The sequence below is a fragment of the Cryptotermes secundus genome, unplaced genomic scaffold (assembly GCF_002891405.2).
Source record: "Cryptotermes secundus unplaced genomic scaffold, Csec_1.0 scaffold1084, whole genome shotgun sequence".
Taxonomy (NCBI): domain Eukaryota; kingdom Metazoa; phylum Arthropoda; class Insecta; order Blattodea; family Kalotermitidae; genus Cryptotermes; species Cryptotermes secundus.
The window spans coordinates 1184134-1204370 of record NW_019724603.1 but is presented as its reverse complement, the minus strand read 5'-3'; the positions used below and the strand labels follow the sequence as shown (position 1 = coordinate 1204370).

The 20237-nt window shown below is 41.0% G+C and overlaps 1 protein-coding gene across 1 annotated transcript in view; it reads left to right on the top strand.

Annotated features, from left to right (window-relative positions):
* LOC111862531 (calexcitin-2) overlaps positions 1-20237 on the top strand; it is a 68773-nt gene that overhangs the window by 1088 nt on the left and 47448 nt on the right. The window lies entirely within an intron of this gene.

Sequence of the window (20237 nt, the reverse complement as noted above, 5' to 3'; positions counted from 1 at the left end):
TATACAAGATTGTAATCTTGAGAGAAGAAGGGTAGCAGATCCGTTTCTCTTGTGCGGTAAAAGGAAATTTTGGTTTCTTGTTCCAGTAAATTTTTGTCGTTCAACCTAGAAGCCAGTAATTCAGAAGCTTCTTTTGACAGGTTGAGATCTCTGATGAGGTCATTTAACTCATCCTGGTTAAAACGTTGAGGGATTGACGACATCCCTTCATAATCACTGTCACCTTCATTACAATCAGAAGGGTGATTACAGGGAAAATACTCATCATACAAAAACGCTGATCTAAAAAAGTAGAGCTGGTAGAGAAAAACTGATTTTATATTTAGATTCAGCGCCTTAAATATAACTAAAATTAGTTCTAAAATCCTAGACACCCAAAAAAAAATTTTTTTTTGTAGGCTTGTGTAATTTATTTGAAAATTGCCAGAGTTAAATAATATGTACATTTCCGAGAAATACATTATATATATATATATAAAACCTCCCTTAGAATTTCGAAATAAAGGGGAAATATGCTCTCTTAAATGTTTCTTGACTACGTAGTTCGGTCTAATTGCCAACAGATGTCATATGCTGTGATTATATATATAAATTTGTATAAACATCGAAATATTCTGAACTTGGCACTTGTAGGGGTAATAATATTCTAATTAAATCTGGCTGATTTCTTGACATATTCTCAAATATGTGGCGCCTGGGAATTCATAATTTAAGTATTCACAAGAATTATTACAAAAATATAAATGTTCTCGGGTGTTGCATACCATGCCCTTGCAATGTGTATCTATTCCCTTTACGTTCACTTCAAATATATCATAATCATAATCATCACCATCATATGTAATGCGTAACGATCGGTTATTTTCTTGTATCCGTGAAGGAGGTTGGAGAAAGCTGCATAATGAGGAGCTTCATAACTTGTACTGTTCTCCAAGTATAATTAGAAGGATCAAGTCAAGGAGGGTGAGATGGGGAGGGCATATAGCATGAATGGGGAGATGATGAATGCATATAGGATATTGGTGGGAAAGCCAGAAGGAAAGAGACTACTGGGAAGACCAAAGCGTAGGTGGGTGGGCAATATTAAAATGGATCTTAGAGAGATAGGATGGACTGGCTTGATTTGGCTCAGGATAGGGACCAGTGGAGAGCTCTTGTGAAAACGGTAATGAACCTTCGGGTTCCATAAAATGCTGTGAAGTTCTTAAGTAGCTGCACAATTGGCGGCTTCTCAAGAAGGGCTCAGCTCCATGAGTGAGTGAGTGAGTGATATTTGTTTTGTCTACCCCAAAATCATCGTTCTTTTCTCGTGTAACGGAGAAATTTGTGGCAGGTTCTTGAAATGGGCACTCGAAAAATGCGCCCCCCTCCCCCCAGTGAAATCTATAATTTTCTATGAATTCCCCTATTCAGTACGTAGATATTTCCTCTATATGCAGTCTAAAAGGACGATGTTTGGTTTTATGTTGTTTCCATGCAAGTCAAATTCATAAATTGATCTCAGTTGCGATAAAACCAAATAATGATACCGATAACCTGCAGTTTTTTCGCCGGTTTTGCAGTGTCCTCAGTCGGTATTGCAGTGTAGATCTTTACCGAAGATGTACCTCAGCACACTTACTCTTATGCTTAATTCTATTGAAGTTACTTTCCCAGAACCTCTCAAATTCATGGTGTTCATATGCAGTAAAATCGTGATTTCGAAACGTCCGTAGTGGACCATAATGTATAATATTGTCTCATTGGAAATGTTGAATTTGAGGTTCTCACAACGGTTAATATGACCGTGAGATGCCGTACAGTCCTGCATTTCAAGGGTGTTTTGGAGGAAATCCTCTCTTTTCCGGTACCTTGTTTGGTTGTCTCTTCGACCACGAAGATGGAGGTAATACGTTCTTCTGAAATGTCGGTAAACTTCTACCAGACTACATGGAGTCACAGCCCAGAGGATAGTTAAGGACTTACATATCTGTGACATAGTAATATGTAGAGGATAATTGAAGAGGAAGAAACGCCGAGGTTTATGCTTAAATGTCTACTTTCTTTATTTTATAACTTCATCGCCGTTCGCAGGAGGGATTGGAAAATCCATAATTTAATATTTGAAATTCTAGCATTGAAATACGCACACATATCCGGGACTCTTTTGTGAGTAATCTGACAAAACGCTCTGACACATCTGCAACAAAAACTTTCAAAATTCGCTCTCATTAATCTCTCGTGGTGCTCCTCCTCCTGTCGGCGTATGACAACTCCAGAAACACTGAAGTGATTGTAATCAAGTTTGCTATCATGAAGTTTTACCAATATTTGCACATATATTCCAAATTTAACAAAAAATATGAGTGTAATAACAGATGCTTTACACGAAGGCTTACATACTTGTCTGCACTACCTCGACCTAATTCGATAGATAAGGAGACTATCTGGCAAGTAACCTCCGGTGAGCTGTTAACGAAACAAGTAATGTAAAAATTATTATATAAGAAAAATACGTACATAAGCTTCTCAACATAGTCACCGCCGGAACTGAGGCATTCGTATCGGGGAATAAGTTTTTATATGTCTGTATTAAGTCTGCCACTTGTGAGATTAACCATGTTCTGACACCTTCCATTAACTCCTCATTATTGTTGAAGCGCTGTAAATCCAACCAGTTTTTCAGATAGATAAACGGATGGTAGTCGCTCGACGCGAGATCAGGGCTGTAAGGATGGTGGTCAAACAACTCCCAGTTGAAAATCCCCAGCAGTACTAGAGTGTGAGTAGCTCTATAAGGATGCGCGTTGTCATGGAGATGTACGACACTGTATGCCAGCATTCCACTCCTTTTGTTATGAATGGCTCTACACAGTTCTTTTATTGTTTCGCAATACACTTCTGAAGTTACTGTGGTCGTTTGCTGCATGAATTCCTCCATCAGGACTCCTTTCCTGTCCCAGAAAAAAGTTTCCTTCAACTTTCTGGCAGACAAACTTTTAAAACATTTTTCGGCTTCTCTGGTGATTGTGTGTGCATCCACTACTTTGACTTCTCTTTGATTTCAACATTCACAAATAAATTTCAGGTTTCGTCACCTGTTACTCGTACGATGAGGCTGAGAAATTCATCGCCATCTTTGTGATTTCGCTCTAAAAGAAGTCAAAGTGCGTTTTTGCGCGCAACCCTGAGAATTTTCTGAACCCGTCTTGAACGAAACTTGTGATAGCTTAGCCTAACTGTGATAATCTTGTATAGAATAGTGCGTGAAATTTGTGGAAATTCACATGAAATTTACGAAATTGCGAAGCGCCATCTTCCATTTTGAACAAGATCGCTCACTAAATATGGCCGAATACTTTGCTCTTCATCGTGAACATTTGTTCACCAATCTCAGAACATTCTACATCGTCTTACAATTCCTCCACTCATTACCGCGGATAATTCACGATGGATTTTCATATTATTCATGTTTTTAGCGAGATGAATGCGGATAACAGCGCGAATTTCGCAGCTGGCGGGACTATCAATCGCAGGACACACAACTCACTCTATAGAGACAAGAACAAACACTAGGTGACCAGTTACATGATAGTTTGCAAGGCAATGAGTCACGTGACGCTACCTCGCATGCACGAGCTCTCCACCGCTGATAAATTAGTTGTCTAAAATACAAGGAGGTTACTTTCCGAAGAGCCCTTCTATATTACAAATTTAAAGTATGAAAGTAATGACAGTTGTGTATACGTGCCTGCATCTGCCTCTACCTAACTCGGGATATATACATCGAAATGAGAAATATTTCGAACAGAATTACGGAGCGAACAGAAACATAAACCTATAGCTCCTTATCGAATCTAGGCGTTCACAGCGGTTCATCACTGATATGTATTCTGAACTTGGGTCTTTGCAGAGCATATGGGCTATGTTTCCGACGTTTCGGACGTTTCTGATGCTTCGATCTTCAAGTAAGAAGTAAATAGGATAAGTGTTCGGGTTATGTATATATTTCCTCCCTGTTACCAACTCACCCTTCTCACTTAGACCCTGAATCTGCAGGCAGTACCTATGAAACTTCGGAAAAAGAAACACTGCCTACATCCACACGGTTCAAAGACCCAAAAGAGGAATTAACATACGTGTATGTTGTATTCCCAATAAACTTTGTCGTAAGCAAAAAAAAAATGTTTAGGGAACGCCATAATTTTAAGGCTACACGTACGTTTCTCAAACGTATGTTAGAAGCTAAGGTAAATAGCAACTTAATTTAAAGTAATTCGAGAGGCTAAGTGTTTCGCCCTCAGTCGTGTGCTAGTACAAGTGTCCTTCAGTAAAGCACGTAAAGAAGAAGTTTTGCATATTACTGAGCAGTGTTCCTTGAGGGTTATATATTTGTTTGGTCTAGTAGTAAAAGGTAAAACATTAGAAAAGTGTCTGTTAATACTGACTATATGAAACATAGACATAAATTCGAGGTAATGTTACAATGGATCGAAGATTCTACAAGGCAAAATAAATACATATACATTAAAGCACAAGCAACACTATAAGTTAACATAGTCTGATGTTGACGTAAATTTGAAATTTAAATATGAAAACATCTTGAATTATCATAATATTACTGTTTGACTGAGCTTTCGATATATATAGTGTATCTACTTAACACAATGGGATGTAACCTTTAATTTTAAGAATGTGTTTCAAATTGTCGTGTTTATACGTACTAGCAGCAGAGTTAAAGAAAGTTGTGTCAGCCTCCATCACACTGGGAACATGTCAACAGATATCCTTAGAAAGTATTTGTCCGGTTATGCCTCGGTTGAATTTTAACCCGAAATGGTTGTTTTTGATGCTTGTGAGAAAGTTTGCGTTGAAGCTGCAGATGGCCCCATAACTTTCTATCTCATTTAACTCATTGTCAAGTTAACCTCCCTTTGCGAAAGAAATTACGCTGACTCCGTGCATTAGAATCCTTCCTGAGAAGCTGACAGTCCCTCATTTTGTTAATATTTTGTTAATAAATTCCCAGATTTAAAAGGAAACTGAACGTGCGTTACCGTATTCACAAAAGTCTCTCATTGGGGATTATCCTGGGACAAACAAAACCAGTCCATCCCTCGAACGCTGAGAAACAGGGACAATTCAGTTCGTACAACTTATAGAGGAGACTGCGGGATGGACAACCGAGGCACTGGAGTTCGAGCCCCAGCAGGATCTAGAGAATTTCCTCCCTGCAGAATTCAAACAAGCTGTGAGGAACTCCCAAGCTTCTATCTAATGGGTACCAAGGGTAAACGTCTCCTGGATACAAAACTGAGCACCCACTTCCATCTAGTGCCGGTATCAAGAATGTGTGTGGAGTTATACCTCCATTCCACCATACATCTTCATAGTGTTTTTTTTTTTTTTTACTTAAACACAGGGACAAATTTACCTTCACGAACAGCAAAATTATTTGTCGATTTTCAGTTGGATATTTAGCGATGTCTGCAGTACTATATAGAGCCAGATTGTAGTATAACTGCATTGGAAAGGATCTGAAAGGAAACTACCATGGCCTAATTTGGTACAATCCCAGCATTTACCTCTAGGAACTGAGGTATACCACGAAACACTCAGTTTAATATAGGTCGATGTCTCGACCAATAGAAGCCCGTAGAATTACAGCAAGATTAACATGTCCGGTGATATTCCATTTTAGTATTATCCCAGCACCTAGGTGAAAGTGTCACACTATATATCTTAAAGATATATGTTATTAGGATATATGTGCTAAATCAGCTGAACTCTCACACAAGCCCGTATCCACATGAGCTACTCTGAAGTCCGTCTCGCCTTCAAGCTGATGCAATAAACGCAATGAGTGTGGGGGCACAACGCCATAGTGGAGGCACCGTAATATCCACTCTGATAACGTACAATGAATTGGAAGAGGACCGTCTCCATGGAAACCTACTAGGCGTTCGATTAATCTCGAAATATGTACTTACTTACCTCGTATCCGATGTGGGAAACCCTTCTTCGGGTTTAATCCCATAATACCGAAACCATTTCCTACAGTCAAGCACGAACTCTACAGATTAAATATACCTACTGCTGTAATTGGTAAATGGATTCTGGCGAACTTTGTCATACTGGGATCGTGAATTCGAATCCCATTCGCCACAAGGCTGTACCTCCACGTTTTGTCTGTTTTTTCTTGTGCAGGTTGAAGCTTTGTGATTGGTCGATCCCCTATCCGTATATGATTATATATCTAGTTCTGCTTGTTGATTGCTTGTTTGGCTTAATCTTGAAGATGGAGTCAGTAAGTTCCTCCGAAACGTCTATGAACATCTACCCGTCTTCTAGTCAGAGTGGGCGCCCCACAATAATGAGATCTAAACTGTCAGACAGTAATAAATATCTGGTCATAAGCCCCAGATTGGGCTCGACACCAAGACTGACTGACTGACTGACTGACCGTCAGTCGCAATGTAACTTTGACTTTAAGTCAGCGGAGTTCCGGAGTTCCAGGTGAGCAGTTAGTCGAGAGTTGCGGAGACTGAAAAGATGGCGCTATGAATTCAGGTGTGGAGTGTTAACCAGCGGGCAAAAATTCGACCACGGAAGCTGAAGAATCTCCACTGTGTTAAATCCGTTGCCAGGATACGACTAGTAAAGTCTGAAGACACTAGTACATGTGTAACAGTGGAATGCAAAGTGTGTAGATCAGCAGTAGTCTTGTATTGTCTGTAATTCTGAGTGGTTTATACAAGTGGTCGATAAATTCGTTCACCAATCCATACCCCGTCTAATATTCACACACCCATACATATGACAATATCGTCACTAGATTCTCTCACAAGGTTTCCATTTCAGCTTCAGTTTCTGATTGGTAGCTTTGTTGCTACAGAAATAACATGATAATAAGGTCATTAGTCACCTTTGACCGATTTTCAACAAACTTTGCTATAAGCATTATGGCATACAGGCCCGTTACTGTGCAACGACCTCGAAACAAACAACAAGGCGACGGCCATTGTTAGGCTATTGCTTCGTAAATGCGGAACAATGCTGGAGCAGAAAAATGGAGTGGATTGAGTTGGCTGGTGAGCAATGCGAGGGATGCTGCGGTTCAGTTTGGTGAGCTGGTAGCTGAGGCACGGTGGTAGTTCGGAAACCCGTCCGCCGTTGGAAGCCACTGCCAAGCGACAACCGGTGAAGATACAGCAGACTGAGATGACTTGGTGTGTGATGTAGTGAATTGTAGAGTGTGTGAATTAGCGACAGCGCTGTAGTTACTTGTAGTTACGTTCTGTAAGTGTTCAATAAATCCAATTACCAATCCAAACCCCGTCTGTATTCACTCAATGACGTGACAGTAATATCCCATTGGAGGTCACCCCCAACTTTATTTTCTATGACCAGTAATAAAAAAAACATGGTGGACGTGAGTACTACTGAGGTGGGAGCGACACTGATTTCACTTAATTTTCTGTCTTGGAATAATGTAAGATATCTTAAAAAACATTAAAGTTTTGTTACGGTGATTTTCTTCTAAAACATAAAATAAGAATAGAGCGATCGTGCAAAATAACCTTTGGCTTTCTGACTGTTTATGATAACTAATTAACATCTGGAGTTAGGCACGTGACGGGTATTAAATCACATATAAAATATATATAAAAAATGTGGTTAAAGTGGAAGCATGACAACGACGCTAAACGTTGGAAAATTTAGCACTGATAGAACCTTTGCTTACGTAATTGTTCCCTATTATCATCATCAGCAGCAGCAAAACAGCCCTTTTTGAGCCATAACTTACCTTAGAAGATTCTGCAGGGTTGCATTCGGTTATCACTTCTTTCAATTTCGTAACAATTTCTTTACAGAACAAGGTTGTCAGCCTTGAGTCCAACCCCCAAGCCTGTAGGACCAGCTCCCTGTATTTATGTCCCCCAGGAACAGGGTGGCCCAATTATTCTCCCAGGCATTTGGATTCCATTTTCAATTTTTCCACGACTCGCAGAGCTACGGTGAAGGTATTCGACCCCGCCTCCACATCGGAAAATTGTTCTTCACAACATAAAAGAATATAATATTGTGATGAAATGATCCATTGCTAGGCAACGGGTCGCTAAACACAATCTCCAAGAAATTAATATGCAGACAACGATAGAAGAATTTCCGTTTCTATAGCAATAGAGTAATTGATAGTATACGGTGTTCTCAGTGTGTTTTCTGTGCGTGGTCCGTGCCGAAGTTTTATAGGGGACAAGGAAGGTTGTTTACAGTGAGGCGTGGAAAGAGAAGCAGAATGAAGAGAGGCCTCGGCAGTCAAAACTGATTGTAATTGTAAAGAAGCGCCAGTAAACCCAATCATCAAATCCAGAACCCATCATTATTAGTCATGCTAACGCCTAACACGTGACAGCATTGCCAGCGATAGTTCTATAGGACCTGGCGTCCAAGCGGTATGAGTAGGATTTACAAGTTCCGTTACGAACTGCTTATGAAGAGTTCCTATTTCATTTTTAAAAGTGGGGGGTGGGGATTGGGGGGTGGAGGGAGTTGTTGAATCTCTAACGGTCAAGTTACACCAGTAAAAACTCTTAAACCAACGGGAAGTTTCTATGTGTGAACTCAAAACTTCCGCTTTCATGTTTCTCAAAACGCAGTAGCCTTTACAATAACGATCTGTCTTCAAGATAAAACAATATCTCCAGCAGAGTTACTTAATTCAAACGAAATGTATGGAAGATATTTCCCAGGACTTTTCAAAAGTTTCTTGCAAGAATCTGCAATTTCAAAAGACCCAGCAAGAAAGCCGTAGGGCTTCAAACCTTGCCACGTTCTCGTTGTCCTTGCAGAGATAATACAAACCAGCCTTCGTTGCAAAATCAAATCTAAAAGTGCCAAGTGTCGAAAATGTCGATCTTTATACAAAAGTTGCTGTATATGACAGCATGCGACATCTGTTGACATTTTATCTGAACTACGTAGTCATGAAGTATGTGGGAGGAATGTCACCATACATTTGAAGTTTAGGTTACGTGTAAATTTTCATTTACACGAAGAGCAGGTTTGACAACCAAAAACTAGCGTCTTCGCAATGTATGAAATGAAGCTGACACTTTTTGGGCTTAAAGAAATATCACTCCATCGGTGTGGCGACAAATCACTGATTCCATTTAACAAAACAAACACGAGCTCTTTATTAAGCAGTTGACGTCAACGGCACCGTTTTCAACAGAGAACTGTGTAACAAAATGAAGCAATATTCGTATTGGCTATGTAAATATATTCTTTCAAGTAGAACCGTGTTTAAATAAATTGCTTTTAATTTGAATGTTGATGATAAGAAATTGGTACACAGACACAGGTAAAATGCATGGTAGTAAGCAATAAGTTTAGGAGCCTGTAAGTGCTTGGATAATTATATCTTAGTCATGTGAAGTGGAAGGAACTTTGAACACAGCTCGAGAAACAAACATCCAGAATACATCTGCATATAACCGTGCCACACTTGGAGAAATTACAGACAGAAGAAAAACTCGCAACATTTAATACGTTTGGGGTTACTGAAAGGGGAACGAGGTAGCGTAGTTGTTTGAATCACTATGCTACAGGCCGGAAGGTCGCGGGTTCGATTCCCTATGATGTCACTTGATGTTTCAATTGACGCAATCCTTCCAGGCGCAGTACGTCCCTGGGGTCGACTCACCTTCTAACAGAAATCATTACCAGGAAACTTCTTGGGGGGTAAAGGGCGGTAAAGCTGGCAACTTCACCGCCATCTGTGATTCTGTATAGAAAATGTGGGGAGCCTCGACGTCTCACAATCCTATGGGCCTCCACGGCCTCTTACAAGGATAGCTTTACTTAACCTCACCGCCATCTGTGAGCCAATTTTCTAGAAAATGTGGGAGCCTCGACGTCTCACAACCCTATTGGCCTTCGCGGCTTGTTACAAGGATAGCTTTACTTAACCTCACCGCCATCTGTGAGCCTACTGTCTAGAAAATATTTGAGCCTCGACGTATCACAAGCCTATGAACCTCCACGACCTGTTACAAGGATAGCTTTACTTAATCTCACCGCCATCTGTGAGCCTACTGTCTAGAAAATGTTTGAGCCTCGACGTCTCACAAGCCTATGAACCTCCACGACCTGTTACCGACATAGCTTTACTTAAACTCACCGTCATTTGTGAGCCTACTGTCTAGAAAATGTTTGAGCCTCGACGTCTCACAAGCCTATGAACCTCCACGGCCTGTTACAGACATAGTTTTACTTAACCTCACCGCCATCTGTGAGCCGATTGTCTACAAAATGTGGGAGCTTCGACGTCTCACAACCATATGGGCCTCCACCGCCTGTTACAGGGATAGCTTTAACTTTAATTTTCCTGAGCCTCTCAGCATTCCCACCATCCGATATTCTGAAGAACAGAGCGCTTCGTTTTCAGTAAAAGTTTTTCGAGTGACGTGCTCAGTTGAGTTCATTAGGAAATAATTACTGAGCGGGTTAATGTAGCGTTGAGGATCTATATTCATATTCTGGATGATATATTCGGTCTTTTTCATGACGAAACACCGACTACTGGCTCATTATTCTATAATTTTCCTCAGACAGTGCAGGTGATGTCCGGAAAATGCACCTCGATTTGGCGTTTCCAGTTAACCATGTCACATTGTCTAGACACTGGCAGATCCGTGAAGCACCCCCACCCCAAAATAGCAAAAATATTTAGATGTGAATATCTTTGAAAAATACCTAACTTCAAACCTAGCAAGAAATTATAATAAATGATTGTGGTGTATAAATCCTTTGCTAGGCAACGACCGCTAAACAACTAGACAACAGCCATTGCTAGGCAGCGGCAAGCACGCCATTGACCTGGCTGGGAATTGTCTTTTTTTTTCTGCGGATCGGCGCCGATAGTGGCGCACGCAGCAATTAATACGATATTGAGGAGCGATGTTTTCTACGCGAGCCATGCCGAGGGGTTATAAGCCGGACAAAGTTTAGAGCTTAGTTGTGGAATATTTACCGGCCGATAAGGATCCGTTACCAGGCAACGACTAGTGGAGACTGTAACAGACTGAGAACAATAAAGTATGTGTGTGTGTGTGTCTCAACGAACTATGCTACGGCTCGCCCTTAAATACGAACATATAAAAAATTATATGAAACTTTTCTGAGAATCAAATGAAAATACGTGTGACGTAATTTGCGGCGAGGAGCGGTTATTCAGTAATGCGATAAGTCCAAGTAATTCTGCTTTGAAATATATAATTTTTGTTTAGTCGATCTTGCTTCTCTATAAGGTTTCTTTAAATACGGTTCTGTCCTGCGTTTCTTGATTCTTTATTGTATCCTTTCCCTTTGATATCCTTGCAGGATAAATCGGAGAAAAAAATTTCTAAGACTTTCCTGTGTTCCGTGGGTCATACACCTCGATTTCTGACTGGTCTACAAAAGAGATTTGTCTTCTTTCTATTCTTCTCTCATTTGTAAGCCTTAATCCTCTTTACATTGTTGCCAACGTAACTGATAAGATTACCAACCCAAAGCATAAAAACTTCAGTGAGCACGGAGCACAGGATGTAATACAATCCGTCCAAGAAGCAGTGGTTCAGAAGCTGCGATCTAGGAGGCAGTTAAAATTGTCGGTTAGTTAGTTAAATAACCGCTGCGGTTCAGTCGTTGTGAGAAGCTGTAGCTGAGGCCGGAGACAATTCGACAATCCAGAGGAAGGGGAACGTCCACCGTTGAAAGCCTCTACAAAGCAACGGCAGTGAAGACATGACTATGGACACTAGTGTGTAACAGTGAACTGTGAAGTGTAGCCACGCTCTGTATCAAGGAATCCAAAAAATTCAAAAAGCGTCTATAGTCACACTACATAAAATTGTGGCAATATAAATACTTTTCTGTGCTTAGAGTACACAGTCAGTTACAAGAAATATTCATGAAAATAAGTTCGCATATTGTGCTGAAAAAAATATATTATAGTTTACCTGCTTTAGATCCTTTTTGAAACAGTCATCCACAGGAAAATTTTAGAATAATTTCTTGGCTCAAGCTGCATTGCTATGTCTTACATTCTGCATTTCCTTAAGGTTTCGTCCTTATGTAGCCCTCTATGTGTCAGAACTCCACTCCAATGCGGCATTCCAACTTTGATATCAAAATTCAGATCCTAAATAGTAAAACCTCAAAACAAAGCCCACTTTCTAACATTTTACCCTCTTCTCTTCCTAACACTTTATATTTTCCATTTCCTAACACTTCACCCTTTTCTCTTCCCAAAATCGTAACTTTTCCACTTCTTAACAGTTTACCCTCTCCTCTCCCTAAATTTCTACCCTTTTCACTTCCCAACACTTTACCCTCCCTTACTTACTTTCTTATGGAGCTGTGCCCTTCTTGAGAAGCCGCCAATTGTGCACCCACTCAAGAAATTTCCTAGCATTTTATGGAACCCGAAGGTTTATTATCGTGTTCACAAGAGCCCTCCACTGGTCTCTATCCTGAGTCAGACCAATCCAATCCATTACATCCCATTCTATCTCCTTAAGAATCATTTTAATATTGTCCACCCACCTATGCCTTGGTCTTCCCAGTGGTTTATTTCCTTCTGGCTTTCCCACTATTATCTTATATGCATTCTATATGCCTCCCCCATTCGTGCCACATGCCCTGCCCACCTCATCCTCCTTGACTTGATCATTCTAATTATACTTGGAGAAGAGTAGAAGTTATGAAGCTCCTCATTATGCAGTTTTATCCAACCTCCTGTCACTTCATCTCTCTTCGGTCCAAATATTCTCAAACACCCTTAGTCTATGTTCCTCCCTTAATGTCAGATACCAAGTTTCACACCCATACAGAACCACAGGCAAAATTATAGTTTCGTATATTCTAATTTTTATGTTTTTGGACAGCAGACGAGAAGGCAAACACTTTACCCTCCCCACTTTCCAAAATTTACCCTATCATCTTCGTAACACTTCACCATCCCTCATAAGCGCTTCTACCAGAAAGACTTTTGCTCCAAAGAGTTTGAATGTTGAAGTTATTACACTAACAACAGATGTGAGACTTTGAAATGAATCAATAAAAGAACGAGAAGAGCGAACTGTTTCAGAATTTGATTGGTTATTTAACGACGATGGGATTACCGTGGCTATAGATAGCGTCTAAGGAGCGGGTTAGAAGATGCTATAGGATACAACTGCCGGATTTCGTGATGCATCATATTGTGGGCCACGAAATTAAATTCGCTACGTAATATTAAGACTTCTCAACATATGGCTTCGTTATGGAGCAGAGCTGATTCTAAATCAATTAAGGCACTGGGTGAGTTCGCAGCAAATTTTAGCGTTTCGTATTACGAAATGTGTTATAGAAGTAGTGGCTATTCTTACCTTAAGATATTGGAGACAAGCAAAGGCAAAAATAAATCAAGTAAGACAACACCCTCTTCAGTGTGTAGCCAAATTTAAATAAGCGAAATTCTTTTCCTATGAGAAGCACTTTCTTCTGGGCTGTAACTCAGTATAATAGGGTAAAGTTTACCGACGTTTCGGGAAAACGAATCCATTTCTGAAGCTTTCCCTGGCGATACTGTTGATAGAGCATCCTCGTAGTTATCAGTCGCATCGGTCGGTTAAAAATTATCGACTTTCAGGGATATCTCTGTCCCTGAAACGTCGGTAATTCTTAACCAACTAACACGGACCTTTTTCATGTTATCATGTACGTGGTGATGAAAGCAGACCCACCTTTCACAACGCTGTTTTTAATGCCTATGAGTGTGAAACTTGGTCTCTGACATTAAGGGAGGAACACAGAGTGAGGGTGTTTGAGAACAGGGTGCTGAGGAGAATATTTGGACCGAAGAGGGATGAAGTGATAGGAGGTTGGAGAAAACTGCATAATAAGGAGCTTTATAACTTGTACTCTTCTCCAAGTATAATTACAATGATCAAGTCAAGGTGAGATGGGCAGGACATGTAGCACGAATGGGGAGAAGAGGAATGCATATAGGACATTGGTGGGAAAACCAGATGGAAAGAGTCCATTTGGAAGACCAAGACGTAAGTGGGTCGACAATATTAAAACAGATCCTAGAGAGATAGGATGGTATGGATTGGATTGATCTGGCTTAAGATAGGGACCAGTGGAGGGCTGTTGTGAATACGGTAATGAAGCTTCGGGTTCCATAAAATGCTAGGAAGTTCTTGAGTAGCTGCGCAACTGGCAGATTCTCTCAATGGCCGAAATAAAAACAACGCCAAATGAATTTGTTTTATTAGTCTAATGTATAACGTTTATGAAGATGATTTTGATGCAGTAAGTTAGCATGATGAAGCGATAAGCCAAATAATCACTGCCTAGGAACCAAAAAAAAAAACTCCGTGACCTGTAGTCCACAAGCGAACTATACCAACCGAGAGACCGCCGCTTGTCGGCGAAGTTAGTGCCAAATTTTGCGGATAGAGGGTGCCGCGTGGTCAGCGCAATAAATCCCCACGGCCGTTAATTTCGGTTTTCTAGACCGGAACAGCTCTTTCCTTGAGAAAGCTCCTCAATTATCACCACGAGCCTGAGTGGACCCCGTTCCAGAGCCACTACTTCTCAGAAAAACTGGTAGCGCCCGGAATCGAACCCGGGACCTCTGGATCTGTAGCCAGGAACTCTGACCACTAGACCACAAAGGCGGTAAACATGAATTAAAATTAAAGATCAAATTATCCTGTGCTTAATGAGGAAATAAGACAAGAAGACGTATATGGGACTGGAGGCAGAGTTTATGCATTCATAACCTCAGCACTAGATGGAGGTAAATTGTCAGGTTCGCGCTCAGGCCGCTTTACCCGCGAATCGACTGAAGAGCAGGCTGGATCTGAACTGTATTGGAATCAACTCTGATTCCTTGGTCACTAAGCCCGTAGCTTTCCCTGTACTGACTGAGCTATCCAGAGAAACATCAGTTCTCAGAAGATTCGTTCTAAATGCATCCCTAAACTGTGCTGTCTTTACCAAAAAACCGCTCTTCGTTTTAGCGACGGGCTGGACGGCCGGGGTTAGATTCCTGGCAGGGACAAAATACTTTCCTCCACAGCGTCCAGACAGGTTCTGAGGTCAACACAACCTGTTATCCAATGGGTACTGGGAGGTGTTTTCCCCGCAGTTATGTTTGCTACCATTCAGACAAGAACCTTTTTTCTTCTCGTCTGCTGTCTAAAAACATAAATACGAGAATATACAAAACTACAATTTTTCCTGTGGTAGCAACCATGACCTGAATTCAATTTCCTCTTAGTTTCCTCCTGAATCTGTATTTCTACTAATTGGTAATTATCTGAGATCAGGTAGCCTATAACAAATGGGATACGTGTATACGTATTTTCACCTTACCGTTGACTTGAACGGGCCCTTCTCTATTGTAATGATATTCTTGTTTTGAACAACCTTCATCAAGGATCTGTTTGTTTTCAAAGTCACTATTTGTTTCATCTTCAACTGATAGCACTGGGATTATTACATGCCACAGTGTTCCACGCGTGCAATTATTACACAAAAACATTGTAGGTGATATGTTACATATTTTGGAGGGATACAGATAAGGTTCGCAGTCGGTAGTACCAGTTCTGCTCTATAGTTCTAGTAGTTTCTACACGCACACGCACACACACACACACACACAAACTTATATAATACAGGATGTTTCAAATATGTTGTGTCAAACTTGTACCACGTGTTCAGGAATTAAAATAGTTGTTACGGGCGCGCACTCGCAAAAAATTCTAAGTATTTTAACTGTCAATTACTGTCAGTGCTTGCGTAAAACTCATCAAGAAATATATTTGCTTATATAAGTCATTGAGACCATGTTTGCCAACATTCATATCAACTTTCCTCATCTCCTATGTCCCTTAACATGTTGGATCTAACGATTATGAAACACGTTGTAAAGTTATCCCTGACTTTAAAAAATTAAGCATCACATCATGAACACGTATTAAGGAATGGAGACATAGCTCCACCATTTTTGACCTTGGAAATACTTGGGAATGGTCAGCTTCAAGCTACGGCCACTTAACCTCCGGGGAATAAGCCTCCGGTACTCATTGGATGTGAGGCTGGCTGAGCCCCAGAATCGGTCTGGGTGCAGTGCAGTAGAGAAAAATTTCTCACCCTCGCAGGGAATCGAATCATTGATGTCCAGTTTGTAGCCTGAAACATCCTGTATACTATTTTAGTGCGTTATTTAAAAACCACTTCAAATGCTAGCAGTATAAACCATATGATCAGGCTTCGTGTACGGGAAGCACTTTCAGTCTCCCTACGTACTTTGTTTCGTTGTGAATCCATAGAGCGGCCTAGCTGGTGACTGAACGACCCAGAAATCTGGGTTTGATTCCCGGCAAATGCAAAGAGACCTATCTCTGAACTGGCTAATGGTTCACCCAGCTTCCTATCCTGTAGGTACTGGGGGGCCCATCATCTGGGATAAAGCGGCCGGGGCATGAAGCTGCCCGCTCATTTCCTTCTAGAACCGATAATAGGAACACGTGGAACAATTCCTTCACTCAACCGTCTCGACTGCGGGATGTTCAGTTCAGTACAAGGACAAATTAATTTACGTAACCCAATTTCGTGGTATGACAATTTAAATTCGCTTTAGAATTCGGCATGAAGCCATCTAGGACAGCTGTTGGAACTAACTGTTGAACACGTATTCCCAGCATCGTTAAGCGAAATTAGGCCTGTCATGAAACTGGACAGATTTGCCCGTATACAAAGATATTTGTTCGGTACAGCAGCTGGCATCTTTCAACAAACTTCGCAACTTCTAGATACTAGCAGCGCCTCGTAGCGGCTATGACCTGAACTTTATTTCGATTACGCTGCACTACGAACCGTCGTGGTTTGTGTTTCATATGACGACGCGGCCAGCAGCTTAAATATGTCCGAACTTGTTTTAATTCTGGTTTGCTCCCCTTTTTTTTTATCCGATCTGCATCAGAAAACTTTCCGGAGGGCCGGATCTGGGGGGAGCGTCGATTGTTTGACGTTCTGCTGCCGGTGTAGTATGGACGGGGCTGGAACAATGACTCGTGATAGACACCGAACTCGCGACTGATGCTGTCAGCAACAGGAGTCCCCGCTGAGTTCACGTCCAGCCCCTGCAACTGACTTCACTCTCACCAGAACACAACACTTTACTCGTAGATCTACATGTATTTTCGTAGTAACTATAGCAAACTGAACGTGTTCTGAAAGCCAAACATCTGTGTGTGTGTGTGTGTGTGGCGTGTGTACGTGTAGCGGGTGTGTGGTGTGGTCTGGTGTGGCGTGTGTACGTGTTTTCTTGCGTATGCGTGCGGTGTGTGGTGTGGTGTATATGTGCGATGTGGTGTGTGTGTGGTTTGGTGTGTACATGTGGCGTATGTCGTGTATGTGCTGTGTGGTGTGTGTATGTTGTGTATGTGTTGTGCTGTGCGTCTGTGAGTGTGACATGTGTTATGTTGCGGTCTGGTGTGTGTGTCAGTCTAAGAAGCCAGAGATTTTAAATATAACCACCATAAAGAATAAAAAATTTTGGTCGAAATATCAATACACATTTCTTTCAGCACGGGCAAGACACTATTACGGACTGCATGAAGAGCATTATAGGAGCCGGGATACCTCAGTCGGTATAGCCAATGGCTACGGGCTAGATGACCGGGGGAAGGGTAAAAATTCCAGTCCCGGTAGGATCAAGAATTTTTCCTTCTCCACATCTTCCAGACCAGCTCTGGGGTCCACCCAACCTCCTATAAAATGAGTAACAGGGGCTTTTTCCCCAGGGATTAAGCGGCCAAGGCGCGAAGCTGAGCACTCACCTCCAACTAGTGCCGTGTTCAAGAATGTGTGGATCTATATATCCACTCCCCAATACGCCTTCATGATGCAGTGCTTAATTAGTTAAGCACAGGGACAAATTAACCTTTTAACTATACCTCTTTATATACAGTTTTATAGAATTAATATACAATACAAACTTACTCTTTAAATTTACTCTTCGACGTAAGAAGACTTAATATGTAACGTTCGCTACAAGGAATTTTAAGCTGAATAGTGAAGCTTATATGATGAATTCTTTCCTTATAACGAACAGATATCAAGTTGACGTGGAAATATTCACTGCAGGTTAATACTTATTGAAATTTGTGAAACGCAAGGAATACATGTGATAAGAAATTAGAGTATTTTGTAAAGGGTTACAAACAAAAACACGGCTCAACTTGAAAATAGTGAGGAAATTTATTAAATTTTCGTTGGCAACATTGGTTATAACATTATGAGCCGCGAGTGACTCTCCGATCACTATCGAAGGAAAATGGCGTCTCGAGTGCAGAAAGTATGGATAGGATGGGCAGTATACACGCTTGGCCCCCTTGGTCACCGAACTTCAATCCGTACGTTTTCCAGGTATACTAACTGCCGATGCTACATTCCCTTCGAGAGCGAATTTCTCGGGTCGTAGCCAAAGTACATTAGTGACAGTTGAGGAGTACATAGGTATAATTCGAATACCGCCTTGCCGTGTGCAGAGCGATTAATGGAGCATATATCGAACATCTCTATGTGCCGCCTTCTTGTTTCATGTTTGTATCTGCAACAGTTTCGGGAAAACATTAATTTCTTAACACCCGTTTTATTTAAAATAAGGGTAAAACTAACCCTGTAACAGGCCATGGAGGCCCATAGGGTTGTGAGATGTCGAGGCTCCCATATTTGCTAGAGAATCGATTCACAGATGGCGGTGTGGGTGTCTGCTTCACGCACTGGACATTTCTCCACCCGGAAGATCCCTGATACCCATTTCTGTTAGAGGCTGAATCTACCTCAGGACCATAGTCCTGCTGGAAGGATTAGGTCAATTGGAAAATCCAATGACTTCATCGGGAATCGAACCCGCGACGTTCCGGCTTGTAGCATAGTGCCTCAACCAACTACGCTACCGTGTTCCCCATATTATTTATAATAACCCGTATGTCCCGGACGAATAAATAATCAATATTAATGTCTCAACATTCACTCTTACTTCACACGCTAAACTGAAATAAAATTATTAAACAATTTTATACACAAAGGCAAAAATAATACCGTCTAATGTGACTGTTTAAGTTTTATCACTTTAGGATTTATCTCCCTTACATGTTTCGATCCTTACGGATCATCCTCAGAGGGTATCAATACTTTCGGAAACTACTATTACAATAGATGTTGATTGTATGGATACACATATGAAGTCTAAAATGCACAATATACGCAATGTTCAACCTTCCACATTCACGGCGGCCTTCTTGGTGTTAAAACCAGCCACCTCCAGAATAACAATAGGAGATTTGACGCGAACCTGTATGGTTCATAAATTTTAAGCTTGATCCTGAAAGAAACAGATAAAATTGTACGCACTTTTAAATGGCTGTGTGAATCTGACAGAGGTTGTCCAGTGATCGAGGTTAGCTCTTTCTAGGGGACGTAAGAGGGTAGGTGTCTTTCCCCCTTACCTGACGACGGAAACAGATCCATTTTCCGAAACGTTGGGCTTTCTAGTCTCCAGAATACTGGATGATTGAAAATGTCCAAAAAACAGTGATTCTGAGATTTTTATATTTGAAAGTAATCGAACACATTTTAAAGATGTTTAAAATCAAAAAATACTTTCTTTCGTGTTTCTTCTTTTTAGTTCCTGTTGTGTTCTGGAGGCCAATGTCGATTGCTTAATATGGAACTTCGAAAAAACTAAATATTATTCAATTATCACTAGAACTTTGGATACATTTTATTGGTTATTAATTTTTCTCTACGATTTCTCTGTCCGGATAAATATTTAGGGCGCAGAAAAGCAAGTAGGTCCTCATGTATACTGGTCGTTAAACTTGTGTCCCGTATAAATGGAAATTGAAGCCGCGCAAAGATTTTCCTAAATTTCATGAAAATCCTTCCAGTGATTCTCGAATTTTCTCATGCATAGGCACAGACAGACGAAATGAGCAAATTCAATAGATCAGTTACAGATCCACCTAAAAATATAACAGGACTGAAAGCCGATAAAAATGTTCCACTTGTCACAGGAGTTGGGTCACACCCTGCAGACAGAATTAGTTATGAAGAAAGCAGTCTTCTGGGATGTGGCACCGTGTAGATGTGGTGTTAACCGACGTTTCAGAAGAACGTATCGCCTCAATCTTCAGGGTAGGAGGAAAAAT